The 15,327-nt window shown below is 41.7% G+C and overlaps 1 long non-coding RNA gene and 1 pseudogene across 3 annotated transcripts in view; one reads left to right on the forward strand and one right to left on the reverse strand.

The window, feature by feature from the left end:
* Positions 1–15,327, forward strand: part of LOC104001837 (uncharacterized) — a 262,940-nt gene that overhangs the window by 17,705 nt on the left and 229,908 nt on the right. The window lies entirely within an intron of this gene.
* On the reverse strand, positions 14,172–14,525 carry LOC742677 (large ribosomal subunit protein eL34-like; annotated as a pseudogene).

A 15,327-nucleotide genomic window follows, 5' to 3' on the forward strand; every position in this document is an offset into this window, starting at 1 on the left:
CCTATGTAAATTGGAGGGACAAGACTAGGGGCAGGGAGGATAGGATGTAGTAATGATAGTTCAAGCAAGAGATGAGGAAGTCCTGAATTAGGTGAGGCAGTGAAGACACATTTCAGTTCTTCTCAGGTTTTTGTGACTAGCAGACATGGTGATTGAGAGAGTGGTCCGTGTTCAGGATGCCTCCTGGGTTTTTGTTTCTGTTGTAGACTGGACAATGGCACCATTCACCGGGACAGTGAATACATGAAGATGAGTAGGCTTGGGGTGAGACATTGACAATGACCTCAGGGATGGACATGTTGAATTTGTGGGGTCTGTAGGACATTCAAATAGAAATGTCCAGTAGTTTCTAGGGTGACCAGCTCATTCTGATTTGTCTGGGACTTTCTTAGTTTTAAAACTGAAAGTCTTGCAGCCCAAGAAATCCTTCAGTCCCAAGAAAACTGGAATGGTCTAGAACTCAGTAGAGTTTAGACTAGAGAGACTGATTTGGAATTTATGGAAGCCATAGGCATGGATGAACATTCATAGGGTGTGTGGAGAGAGAGAAGAGAAGAAGGCCAAAGGTTGTTCCTGAGCAAACCAACCTTTGATAGGTAGGAGAGAAAGAGGAATTCATGAAGGGGCCTCAGATGGGAAGCCTGGAGAGACAGGGAAGAGATATGAGAAGATAAGGTTGTGAAAGCTAAGGTTGGGGGGAACAATTGTAAAGGAAGGAATAGTCAACTATGTCTTAGACTGCAGAAAATTGATGGGTGGACTGGCTTTTGGAAGTGGTCAGGACTTTTTGTAACAGACTGATTTTGTAATAAGAAGTCAGGGGAGGGGTGACCCACAGCGAGGAAGGGGATACACACTTTTAAGAAGTTATAGTGTGGAATGACAGAAAGAAGAGCTAAGCTAGTATGGGAAATAAAGATGAGGGAGAGTTTTGAAAAAATTAAAGAAATGTGATCTGGTTTATAATGAGGGAAAGAAGTTAGTGTAGAAAGACAGATTGAAGGCATAAGGGGGATAACTGTTAGAATAATTGGGAGGGATGGGGTGAAGAGATGGGGTGAACTAGAGCAGACCCCTCTTTTGAGACCAAAGATATCAGTGGGGAGGGGTGTGGGGAGGGGTGTAGCAAGGGCATGTAGCCACTTAGCTACAGAGTTGGGATTTGAATCAATGTCTGCCAGATTTCAAAAGTCATATGATTTCCACCTCTTCATAGAAAAATACATATAGCCTCAGTAAAAGATGTGCACACATGCATAATCACTTAGTGCTACACACAGACAGATACGTGCTGCTGGTGAAATTGCGGAAGTGATCAGAACAATTGGAGCCAGGTGTAGTTCATCTGGGGAGCTTAACAGGAAAGATGAACTTTGAACAGAATTCTCAGGGAATAGAAGAACGTGGTGAGACAAGAGTTAGATTAAATTTTTTGTAAAAAAATTAAGTCATTCTCCAAATCATTCTTCCTTTCAGAAACTTGCTTTGAGGATATAAAAAATTTGCTTCTTGTTCTTATTGGTGTGTAGATTCTCAATAGATGAAATCACAGTAGAGTATATTATCCCATGTAGTGGGTTGCTAGTCCCTACCTCTTCCATATCCATTTTTTTCCTTTTCTTTCATAGCAGCAGAATTTTTAAGTGATATCATGGCCCCTCAGCTACCTATTACATTACCTACCCTTCCCTTGTTCTTGACCAAGGCCTGGCCAATTGGATGTGCTCAGAAGTGACAATGCCACTCCTGGTTGTGCCTTAAAAGGGAGAGAAACGTCTTCCTTGCCCTCTTTTCTCTACTCTGCTGCTTGGAATGCAGAGTAGTAATGGTGATCAGTCTTGAACCATGTGATGAGAGCAATGTCCTAGGGATGGTAGAGCAACAATATAACTGGAGCTTAGGTCTCTAAAACTGAGGGACCCTAACACTGAGAGGCTACCTTAAAATAAGCCATTGCTAATTTGGATTTATGTTACAGTAGTTGAATCATATATGTAATAAGACTAACATAAACAATGACTTATTTCTTTGTAGTATTCATATGCATTTCCAGGATAATACTGATGTCTGAATTCTTTGCCTGTTTCAGTCCCATATTAAAGACTTCCAGAGAGTGTATCCCTGTGAGCTTAAATTCCTTTGCCTGAAACCTAACTCAGAGTCACATCTAGGTACAATTATATCAACTGGGAAGGATGAGGCAGGGTTAACCTTGGTCAAGATCATCCCTGATCACCTTTCTTGGTCATGCATTCTTGGTCATCGCATGAAACATGTATTTTCTTAATCTATTTCATTTTTTAGGAAGCTGTTGAGGAGTTGGTTTGTCAGTTAGCATTGCATTTAGCTGTGAATAACAAAACTTGACTAGATGGTGGCCTAAACAAGTTAGGGTTTTAAGTTTTTTTTCGTGTGGAACAAGAAGGCTGACTGTGGTAGGCAGTTCAGAGCTTTATAATGCACTCAATGTCCCCCTAGGATACCTCTGTTTTTCTACCTAGCAAACTTAGCATGTAGTTTTTGTTTTCATGTTTGTCATCTCATGGTTCTTCTTTAGGCATCACATCTGTGTTCCAGGAATGAAAAGGGGAAAATGTAAAGAAAAAAGTGCAAGCCTACTGAGTTGGTTCTCTCATTTTCATAAAAATTTTATAGTGACATATACATATAGAAAAGTTCACAAATCACAAGTATGTAGCTTGATTAATTTTTACAAAGTGAACATACCAATGTAACTGGCACCCAGGAGACACACTAGAACATTTCCAGCACTTCAGAATCCTTATTCCCTTGAAATACCTCTTATATACCCCAAAGAATGGCATAGATTAATTTTGCCTGATTTTGAACTTTATGGAGTCATATAGCAGATACTCTTTTGTGTCTGACTTTTTTTGTTTAACATAATGTTCGTGAGAATCACCCATATTATTTCATAGAATTATAGAACATTTATTCTCACTGCTATATTCTAATGTATAAATATAAATTTTAAAAAATCCATTCCAGTATTGTTGGGCATTCAGGTAGCTTGCGGGTTTTAGTAATTATAAATTATGCTACAATGACTATTCTAGTACACATCTTTTGGTGAACATATGTTCACATTTCTGTGGATATATACCTATATGAAGAATCCCTGGATTGTAGATTGTGTTTATATTTAGCTATGCTCCTGCAAAACAATTTCCCAGAGTATTTTTTATCAATTTATCATTCCACTAGTAGTGTACAAAATTTCAGTTGTTCCATATCCTTGGCAACACTTGGTATTATCCATCCCTTCAATTTTGGCCATTCCGATGAGTATGTGATAGTATCATATAATGTTTTTAATTTTTATTTCCCTAATAACTAATGAATCACCTAAAGTTGAGGTACTTTTCATTTCATATGTTTATTGGTTATTTGGATATCCTCTTTTGTGAAGTGCTTTCTGTAATTTTTTTTGTACAGTTCTCATTGTATTGACTGTCTTTTTGATATTGTTTTATAAAGCTCTCTCTATCTTCTGAATATGAGTCTTGCATTAGCTTGCTAGGGGTGCCTTAACAAAACACCACAGACTAGATGGCTTAACCAACAGAAATTTATTTTCTCACAGTTCTGGAGTCTAGAAGTCCAAGATCAAGGTGTCAGAAGGGCTGGTTTCTCCTGAGGCCTCTCTCCTTGGCTTGCAGACTAGAAAATATAGTATTTTTAGATGGGCCTATTGTCACTTTGCACAAAGCTGAGATTTTTTGAAAAGAGGAGAATGGACAGGCAACTAGCAAGGTCTGGCTCAGTCCCTAATTTTTCTAAAACTAGTAGGGATGAAGGAAGAAGAAAGGAAGTGGTACCTTCTTTTCTTATCAAATGAGCAGTGTTCCAGGGCTTTTGCTGTTACAGCTGGAACCACATTGGCGCAGCTCAGGGGAATCAATGGTTCTTGTTATTCCCTGGTCTACTGAGATTGGGCTAAGCAGGAATAAAGGTCACAGCAGCTCTTCTAGTAAGCCTATGGGATGGCCATGATGGTTCCCATGGAAAGTGTATAGGCCAGAGAAGATTCTCCCCACCACCAATCTCATTTATGGTTTGATGGAGCTGAGAGTCCCAGAAAAGCATTCCATGACATTTCAGCCCAATGCATCCCCTGGTAAGAGAAAATTCTCATATTAGTTTTGGAACAAAAGATTGTAAAAATATTTCAGGAAATAAGCCCTAGTTCACATTGTCACATATAACTACATAAAGGGCATTGAATTATCTTACTTATATTTTTAATAAGATGATTTTTAGTATTGCTCATCAACTCTTCCCCTTCCCCTCAAACAGGCTTGAGACTGTTCACTAGTATATAGGGTAATCTGTGCCTTGAAAGAAAGAAGATGTGATATCTGTTTTCTACTACACTGATTTGAATCTGTTTTCTCCAAACTGTGACCCAATCTAGCAGAATGTAAGGAGCCTATATTGGCATACTAAGACCACTGCCCTCCCATTTTTATTGGAAAAGGCCAAGAATGAAAAAGCAAGCTGTCTTAGTCTGAGAGACAGACATCAGGGTGGGATTAAATGTGCAAGGATTTTGTTAGGGGAAATACCTGTCTGGGAGAAAATGGGTAGGGAGCAGAGAGAGCTGTTAGACTATGGAACAAGTCTATCTCACAAGTGGAGAGAGGGAAGGAAGGTTAGGTGGAAGTGTCCTAGACCATTGTGCAGCCTAAGGAAGCTTCAGCAAGGTTGTTATGGAGTCTGTGAACCAAAGTTGGCTGTCAGAGGAGTCCCTTGTGTCCCAGGAACAGGCTTGCCCACCACATCCAGTCATTGGCTAGGAGCAGCCTGTGGCTGGGAGCAGCCAGTACGGATGTGGTACAAATGTGATGGTGGATCTCAGAGTGCAGCAGCTGAAGACCTTGGTCAATTACATTCCCTGTAGCTGGATATTTGCAAGGCACATTCTAATGGCAGCTTAGTTTGCTTTTGCTAGAAATTAAAGAGGCCGGGCACGGTGCCTCACACCTGTAATCCCAGCACTTTGGGAGGCTGAGGTAGGCAGATTACCTGAGGTCAGGAGTTTGAGACCAGCCTGGCCAACATGGTGAAACCGCATCTCTACTAAAAATACAAAAATTAGCCGGGCATGGTGGCACACACCTGTAATCCCAGCTACTCGGGAGGCTGAGGCAGGAAAATCGTTTGAGCCTGGGAGACAGAGGTTGCAGTGAGCTGAGATCATGCCACTGTACCCCAGCCTGGCCGACAGGGCAAGACTCTGTCTCAAAAAAAAAAAGAAAAGAAAAAAAAAAGAAAAAGAAATTAAAGAGAGCATTGGGATGCCTCTCACTTTTGTGAAATGTAAGAATCCCACTTGGTTGACACCAGTTGACATGAATGATTTTAGGAAGGGAGTGAAATATGGTGAGTCAGAAGAGAAGGGTTAAAGAAGGGATATTGGATGAACCCAAAGTCCATAATATTAAAACTGAATGCACTATGAATTATTTTCGTTTTAAATTCTATTGTCTTTTCTTGAGTAGGTGCTATGAATAGTTTTCTTAAAAGTTTAAACAAAAACTTTTCAAATAGGTTGATTTTCAGGTCTGAAAACATCTGAATCAAACATTTGGTGTGTAGTGACATAGCAAAACAAATTCAGGTCAGGATCCCTGACCTATGACTTGTTGACAGATTCACAGATCAGTGTGCTCATGTTTTGAAAACAAGCAACCTAGGCATGTAAGGCAAGATATCAGATATCTGAGAATCAACTTTTTGTTGCTAGTTTTATTTTTATATTGCACACCTATCAAGTCCTAGAAAGGGCAAACACAAGAAGGCACCAAAGCTAAGTTCTGAATTTGGCCCAGGGACAAACATCCATGTAACGGCCATAGCAGCCGGGCCTGCAAACCTGATTTATTCCTCTGTCATCTCTCTAAATCACAATTTATGCTGATAAGGTGACCTAACTTGTTTAAAAGTGAAATGGAGAAGGTTGATGAAAATTTACTGCATCCCAGGTTTGTGGGTTGGACGCCTCCATTAGCAGCAGGACCACAGGAAAAAGGAGTGGGAGGAATACAGCCAGAAACAGGTTCTCACTCTGAACAAGATTAAGAGATGGAAGAGCTCATGAGATCATCTCACTGAACTCCCCACTTTACTGCCTGAAAGGCTTGGGAGAGGAGGGGCATGTCTGAATAATCTATTTTCTGATTTTTCTCTTTCTTCATTAGAAGTGATTTAGTTGATGACTTTCCTGCCATTTCTCTTGGGGAGATAGTCCTTAACACACACACAAAAGTCATCAGTATTAGGAAGTTTCTTCAGATGATTATTATTTTTTTCAGAGGATTTTATGGCATTAGTCTTCCTCCAACCACCATGAAATCCTTTTTCTTCCCAGTTTCCTCTCCCGTGATACCTATGAGTTATTACTCGTCATGTTAGTTTTCCAGTCACTCAGCTAGGGCTCTTCTTTCTTTTCTGATTCATGGGCAGGTCAATCCTTTGAAAGGATTTGCCACACACATGATTCATTGATGGCTTTTGGTCTTCTGTTATTCATTTAGTTCTTGAGGGGTCCTAGAGCCTGTGACCAAATGACACACTTGATGGCTTCCTGAAGGAGCTTTCTCAAAAGCAATAGAATTTCCTTGCATATTTGAATCTGCTCTTGCAGCAGTTTGAAGCTGCGAGCCCAGCTCTGTGAAGCAGAAGGTTAGACATTACCACAGACTCCAAGGCTTGGAAACACTGCAGGACATTTTGTAAACAGAAGTGCAGCCTTAGGAACACATCTTCAGCATACGGGGGAAGTTCCAACACATTTCACAAGAGGGAAAAGTAATGCAAGGAAAGGATAATTTCAGTCTTCTGTGTTGATTACCCTTCTCCTTGCCCTCTGTACAAGGGGGTTAGCAAGGGCAGCTGGTCGCAAGACTGCAGCTGTTCTTAATTGTTGATTTTAGCTTTGCAGTGGTCCCTTGTGGGAAAAGATGCCACATCTGTACCATGGAATGTACTTACAGGTGTTTGAGAAATGTTTTCTTTCCTACAAGTTACATGACACTCTGTAACAGACAAGCTATTAAGACATACCAGGCTGATGTCCAGAGACATGGGCTTAAATGGCTCCCTTCCTTTTCTCCATTCTTCTCATACATAGACCTGTGAAAAAGATCTGCTTTCTGCTTAAGCCAGGGAAGGGTGCATTTCTGACATTCTCTCTTTCTGTTCCCTGCAAATGGCCTGGATACATCAACAGCAAAAGAGAACATCAGGTTCAACTACTTTACAAACCTGCTCAAAGTAGGCTCAGGTTAAAATGGGTCCCTAGTTGAAAGCAATGTTAAAAAAATACAAAAACGAGCGTATGAGAAATATTAGCTTTTTCTTTTAAAAAATACAAAGGCTACTTGAGTAAAAATAAAATCTGTTTTTTTGTTTGTTTGTTTTGTTTTGTTTTCTATGAGTGAAATGCTACAACTTGGGTTCTAGATTAGGGCAGGGCATGCATTCATGTTTGTTTTGTTGGTGTAACAATGGGTTTTGTTAAGTGGTTGTGGGTGTCTCATACGCAATAGGACACATTGAATGCATTGATATGAATGGATTAATACTAGTACAGTACTCGCTCCTCCTACCTCCCCACCCCCTTTAGGTTTGAGGCAGCTAAAGCTGCTTCTTCCCTGGACTCCACATCTATTCTGGCTCACCTGTGATTATCCCCCATGCCTACCCTGACAACCCACTCTCGACTATGCTTAGGATCAGCACCTAGACTCTCCTGGCCCTGTGCCTACTGTGGTGTACACATACCTGTGTCTCATGAGGGTGGGATGGGAAAGAAGACAGACCTTGCATATACTGGCTGAAGTGTTCACATGCATGTAATCAGTGTTCCTCGACCTCGGTAAGAAACCACAGGGCTGCCCAGTCCTGGTCCCTGCGTGTGTTCTTGCCTGCATCTTACAAATATTAGGAACAGGCCCACACTAGCATGCTATCTCTTTTGGTGTGCTACTTTCAAAAAAGGAAACAACATGAATTTTCATTAAAAATACAGGTAAATTTCTCACTCATTCTAAATCCTGAAGGCAGGTGCACAGAAAATTAGTCTCAATGGAAACAGAAAGTGAAATTGACCACTTTTATTTCCCCTTTTTAAGTAAATTACCTCCCTCAGCAGAGAATGTATTTATTCCAGAATTAATCTGAGCATTTGAAAGTTATTGATGTTTTAGAAAAGTATATCCAAAGGATTGACAGTGGCAAGCTGAACAGTATTTTAAAAACCCACAAAATGTGCCAAGGTCTGAAGGCCATTCAAGTTCAGGGTTATGATAATAAGCATAACCGTAACTCTGAATTCTGTGAGTTCAATCAAATACTTGGACTATACAATCAAGTAAAAAGCTTGACAGATTTTTTTATAGTGCACAGCTTAGTAAGAGCTCAGTAAATATTTACTATATTTAAAAAAATCCACCCAGTGTCTGGACGGGTTTGGTCACAGTAGTTCATCATGTAGCCCAAGATAGGGTAGCCCAAGTCAGCCTAAATCTCGTGGTGCTTCAGTGGCACTGAAAGCCAACCATAGCTTCCAAACCTGACGTAGATACTTTAATGTGATAAAGTGGAGCTAATTTTCCCATTTCATGTGTAAGTAGATGCAAGAGCGCACTCACCTCAATGTGGTTTGATTCCTATCCCGCAAAAGCACACTTCAGTCTCAGTATTCATGATGGTTTCAGTTCACTTATTGGTCATTGTCCCTTTGCTCTTTGGTTCTCTGGTCTCAGTGTAAGAATGCACACTGATTTCTGTTAGATTCTATCTGGGCAGAGGGGCGGGGATGGATTATCTTTCTGTGATTGTGTATGAGTTTGGGAGTGGATGAATAGAGGAGGAGTTATGTAGTGAGAAGATGGGTACACTCTGATGAGGGTCTCCAGTGGCGGCCCAAAGTGATTCATGAAGTAGTAGAAGCTGATTTTTGCTCTCTCCAGCCTTCTGCTTTCTAGCCTTAAAGCATCGTGGGTTTTTTCCCCTCTCAGGACTCGATTCCCTATGGTGAAAACCCTAATTTATATTTTTTTCTGCTCTGTTCCTATGTGGAATTAACTCTCAGTGTTTTTCAAATTGTGAATCTTGACCCATTAGTAGTTGTTAAATTAATGGGTCAAGCCAGTAGTAAAAAATGAAGTCATATGAAATATATTAGGAAGTGTCAGAGCACATCTTAGGCAGTAGGGAAAGTATTGCTTCTGCAAAAACTTTTATTTCAATTGTACGTGTATGAGAGAGTACTGAAGAGTACTGTAAAGGTTGTGATGAGAACAATTTGAAAAGCACTGACCTCAAGCAAGTTGTTAGAGGTGGATTTGTAGGTACACAACAGGCATCAGGAGGAAGGTTTAGGGGCAGGAGACCTCTTCTGTGTACCTCCCACTACCTCATGTCGGCAGCCATCTTCCCATTTGGCCTATATTAAGGTCATACCTATTGTTGTTGGTCCTTTATCCTTGCTTTGTGAAGGACCATCATGAAATCAAAATATTCTTCAGTGAATACTTTGCAGCTTGGAAGGTGCTTTTATTTACATTATCCCACTTGACTACGGATTCTACACACCAGATGCTAGGTTCATCCCAGAAGAGAGGCCGGGTCCAGCTCCCTGCCCCTAAGACCACCTCTAGTATGATCTTATCTAGCTTGTTTTTATGATGCAATGTTAATGCGGCCACTGCCCATAAGGGGACGCATGAATCTGAAGGTATTTTCCATGCATGATTAACTTTTAAAGTTATGTTGTATTCCTTGGCCTAAGCAAGGTGTGACTGACCTTATGGCATCTGTAGTAGCCAAGGGTTGACATTAGAGAGGATGAAATAAGCAAGTGGTAATGGTTCTCAGGAATTATGGTAACAAGGAGAAGAGGATGGTTCTTCACTGCTAAGCAGCTTGACTAGGGGAGAGACAGCCAGCATCTTACTGCTTCCTGGCACATGGAGTGTTCCACTGAGAATCACAGGTAGACTCAGGCAACCAGCCACTTTTCAAATGGGCTGTCTTCTGTAGTGCTGTTCCACCACCATTCTGTGGGCCCAACTGTTGCCATTCTGGGGGATCTGCCATTGCTAGCTTAATTCCATTCACTTCAATTCAATTGCTGTTATGAAAGGCCTACTAGTGCTATTCCCCTGAGAATCTATAGAGACAGGGTAGAACTCTTGGATGAAAAGGTGAGGGCTTAGGACATCTGGTTAGTGGAACTTACTTATTTTTGGGCGTCTTTCATCAAGTAACACCAGCTGATGCCTAGGAGTGTGGGAGTCATATCGGCTTTGTTGTCGTCTGTTAGAAACTCTTCGTGTTCACAAAAAAAAAAAAAAAAAAAAAAAAAAAAAAAAAAGCAGCCTCGGAGAAATCTTCAACCCAGAAGGAGTTAAGCTGTGTGTCTGCACAGCGCAGCTTTGTTCTGGCAAGGTCCCATCAGTTTAGGTCATTTCTGATGACTTCACTCTCCTGGTGACATCAGCCTCTAATCTCCTGAAGGTGAATTCATGTGCGATTGCTTCAAAATACTCACTCCCTGAGTTCCGAGCCATTCCCGTTGATATATGGACAGAGCTTGTCTTTCCCAGGCCACAGTCTGGTTTGTGCACTGCATTTGTGCTTACCGTATCATATTACCATGTGGACATTATGTCACTAACTGGCACAACCGGCTCAAAATGAAATATGCTTGCTGCAAGCAAAAACCCAAAAGCTAACATCAACTCTCCCCACCCCCTACCCCAGGTACAAAATAAAAGGGCTAGAGGGATGGCTGGACTAGATTTTGGTTTAATATGTTTCTAACTGTTCTCTCCCTCCTCTGCCTTTCTGTGGCCTGAATGTTGATAGTAACTTTATCATCCTTTTCAGTCCTTTATACCCACTAACTCTTGAAAATGTTTGGTCACTGATGGCACAAATTAAATGTAAGACTTTGGAATAATTTAGTTTAGCCTCTTCCTAAAATATCAAGTCTGTGAACTCAAGTAACCTTTTTACCTTCTAAGACCACTTTCTTTTCTTTGTCTTTCAAATGTCATAAAAGAATACAGAGTAGAAATGAAAGCAGCCTGGGCTTATTGGGTAGGTGCCAGGAATTAGCTTTGACAAAGATGGTGTTACTGTGCACTTGGCCCAAGCTGACAGGCGTGCAGATGCCTCTAGAAATTGTGGGAGATGAACTGGAAGTATCCCCAGAGTTTGTCCAGTCTTAGGGTGGTGTAAGTACATTTTAGGCCCTTCTACTGTTATCCACAGGCTGTGTTGACACCCTCTTGTGTCACCAGGGATTCAGAATGCCACAGTGCCTCCCTGACCACTATCGTCCTCCTGCTTCCCCCACTCTGGGGCAGAAGAGGGTAGTCTGTCTACAGAGAAGCAGAGTCCCCACACCACTTCCAGGATCCCAAGCACCCATTTATTTTGATTAATAGCTCTTGGCAGTAGACAGTAGCTTCTGGAATACAGAACTGGCCGGGTACACACTGAGGTTTAAAATCACATCAAGAAAATAGCATACTAACACAGGATTGTTAAGGGGAGAAACTGGTGTTCAAACAATAAAATACTACTCTCACTGTTTATCTTTGTTTCATTTTGAAGGAAATAAAGAAATGAAACCTTACAAGTGTAGCAGCCCAGTTATCAAATAGTCATAGCCACAGACACTCAGTTTTGGGGTCAGCCCACAGACTATGGGGGTACTTTCTCTGCCTCTGCACAAAATAAATGTTGAGGCTCTCAATTTTTTGAGGAGGGAAATAAAATCCCTGGATGCTTGCAAATATATTTTTTAATGCAGGGATAGCTAGGTTTTCTGAGTTTCAGTTCTGTTTCAGCTGGGGTGCGGGTGGGGGATGGCCTGCAGCACAGGGGAAACTGGTGGAATCTTAGTCCAGGAGGCTGGCGCCATTACCATTCACATTAGCTCATGATATACAAAGGTACCAGACTTTTTTTTAAAGGCCCAGTATAAAGTAATCCAACTTTCTTTCTCCTGCTGTATATCCAAGGAGGTGGAAGTATTAAAGAACCCTTTTATACCTTCTCAATGCCATTCTCTTTCTTGGTTCATGCAGGAAAAAAAAAAGGAAAAAAAAAAACACAGAAGACAGACTAGAGAAAAAAAAAACCCAAAAATCTAATTAAAATACAAAATTAATAAAACATTCTCATGTGCTCAAATCCTACATCTTCTCTTCTAACAGCATGGCTGTTATATATGCACCTGCTTACTCTCTTTCCCCAGTAAAGAAACAGCATCTCCTTACTCCAGAGGAATTGGAATTTCCCACTTCCCGACTTCTTGCTCCCTGCAAGCTACTTGAGGACCACAAAGGCTGAGCCTTCTTGTTTGACTGGGAAGACTGGAAGAGCTCTACCTTTCTAGCAGAGAAATGCCTCCTGTGGACAGTGGGCCATAGCCACACATGGGATAGAAGACGTGAGGGGTGTCTGACTTTTGGAAAGAGCTGAGCACTGGATGAGACTTATATTTTTCCCATGTGCCTTACTGGGGTTGTCCCTGGAGAGGGAGTGCTTCTTTTCATTTCTGGAGGTAGAGTGCGATTTGCTTTTGCAGTTGGAGAGGCAAGGAAAAGCTGCCAGTGTCTGTAGCAAGCTAGGTAATTTGCGCATAACATCACTCCTTTGATGACGGCATCAATCGCTTTGCTTGACTGATTCTGCGAACTAGTGGATTCTTTGATGAGTGTGCCTTGCCCTCAGTTTGCTGAGCACTCTTCCTCGGGGTGGGATCTCTAAGCCATAAACAAGGAGTATTTCCCCTCCAGTTTAAGATCACAGGGTGACTTCATCGTATCCACTGTCTCACCAGCTTTCTCCATTCGCCAGCCCAGCCCAAGGGCAGCACAGCCTTGAAGGCACCAAATAGGGAAAGCATGCCACTCTGTACCTCCTTCCTGACATCTTCTGCTTAGATTAGGCTCATGCCAAGGTCAGAGCCAGCTGCGCCATCACACCCGATGCAGCCTTGGAACGTGCTGGAGGTGTAGGGGAGAGGAAGGCTGCCCCCAAATGCTGATCTGCATGTGTGCATCCACCAAAGGATGTGATGGGAACACTCTTATCAGCAGACCTTTCATCCCAGCCCTGCCACCACTGCCGTGTGACCCTGAGCTAGGAGCCTACTCCACACAAGGTGTTTCTCGTTTGTCCTGAGACTCTAGCTCTGAAGGGAAAGAGTTCCTGTTGGGGCCATCGACACCCATAGCCACTGGGATAAACACTGATGTAGTTGTTGCTCAACTAATGAATGAAGGAACCAATATGGCCAAAAAATTTTTTGAAACGTGTGCCCTCCCTAGAAGGTCAGCTGGGGCCCCTGTTTTGCATGCACAGGCCTGCCCTGCCCTGCCACCCTACCAAGTTTCTTTGAGTTTGTAATTTGGTCTGAGACTAGAGATGTCATCTGATATGATATTCCCACCCAGGGAAAGTCACCTTGGGAGGAACTCTTGTTATCCCTGGTGCTCAGCAAAAGCCTGCTGGCTCCTTGAGTGCTGGGACGCTCATGTCTCAACAAGGCACCGTCACTCTTGTGTCCCCGTGCCTAGAGCACGGCCTGGCAGGCAGGCACTCAGGAACAACTTGATGAATTGAGTTGTTGAAGTCAGCTAAAAACTTTCTGTACAGGTGCAAAACTTGCTGTTCAAAATAAATCCTAAACATGAAAACAGAAAGCTATAGATAAAATCCTAAGTTCCAGTGATCTCAGGGAGGCAAAACCTGTCGTTCTTTGAAAGAACCTATTTGGATATGTATATGTTAATATATGTGTATGTATAAGTACACCTACATCTCTTCCATCTGACATGTTTTAATAGTGTGCTTATGGAGTGGGTTTCCAAAAAGAGCTAAGTCTAAAGGAGAGAACCTACAGTTTTCTCCCAAATGGGGGCATCTCATTATAGCATCATGGAGTTTGCTGTTTAACCTCTCTGTTAAGCAATTCAAGGAGTTACCTTCTATGGAGGTGGCTTCTCAGATTATTTTTTTCCTATAATATCCTCCTCCAGCTGCTTCTTGACAAAGAAGCACTTGTTTATTCACTCCACACAATTTTTTTTGCAAGTCTTTTCATTTTTGTTAATAAGTTTCATTTTCTATTTAGCTTTCTGACTCTGTGCTTGTGCCTTCAACACTTTCACAATGATTTTCTCTTCCTCGATAAGGAAAGCATGCTTGATCCTGTCATGAACACATTTAGCATACATGGAACCACCATAGGCCCTGCTGACATGTTTCTTTGTTTTGGACAATCTCATAGGAATTTTAGGTCTTACAGCATGAACCCCTCAAAGTCTGCCTGGGCACATACCACATGTAGATGTTGGTGCTTTCCCAACCTTCTTGGTATAAAGGTAAATGATTCTGTTACCAGGGGTTCCAGACAGCTTAGTTTTGTTAGAGGTTGTATTGTAGGAAAGCCTATGTCGGTGTGTCAAACGCGGGACCATTCTGAGTGCCTGCAGACAATGTCCCCGGAAGAGGAAGAAGAAAACCTTGCAAACCTTGCGAGGTCCTCCACATAATTTTTAATATTAAGATTGCTTGCTTGTTTGTTTATTCTCTCTCTCTAGTCCCCCTCCCTGGACCCTCACCACGCTGCCCAGCACTAGGCACTAGGAGCACTCCATGAGGGCAGTGATTATGCCTTATTCCCCATTGAAACCTCAGCACCTTGTCCAATGCCTGGAACACAGAAAGATGCTTAATGTTGGTGTGCTTAATGAATGAATTGCTAGGAACAAATGACTTGTGAAAACACAGGGGTGCCTGTCCTGGCTTGGTTTATTACCCTGGATGCTAACAACCATCAGCACATGTGAAAAAACAATTTAAAATCAATTTTTTGGTGAATCAAGTTTTGGCAGTGGGTGATTGGTGTTTGGCCAATAGCCTCTCCTCGAAGGCATTATTCACACATAAGGCATAGAAGCCTGGCCGAGAGGTCTTCTTTTTTTTTTTTTTTTTTTAACTTAGTATTGTAAAAAAAATTTTATTGTGGTAAAATACACATAAGATTTACAATCTTAACCCTTTTTAAGTGTACAGTTCAGTGGCATTAAGTATATTCACAGTGTTGTACAACCATCAGTCTCCAGAACTCATCTTCCCAAACAGAAACTCTGTACCCATGAAACACTAACTGCCCTCCTCCCTCCCCCAAACCCCTAGCAATGGCCATTCGACTTTCTGTCTCTATGAATTTGACTGCTCTAAGTACCTCTTATAAGTGGAATCACATGCTATTTGTCT

This window comes from Pan troglodytes, chromosome 14, assembly GCF_028858775.2.
Source record: "Pan troglodytes isolate AG18354 chromosome 14, NHGRI_mPanTro3-v2.0_pri, whole genome shotgun sequence".
NCBI classification, from domain to species: Eukaryota; Metazoa; Chordata; class Mammalia; order Primates; family Hominidae; genus Pan; species Pan troglodytes.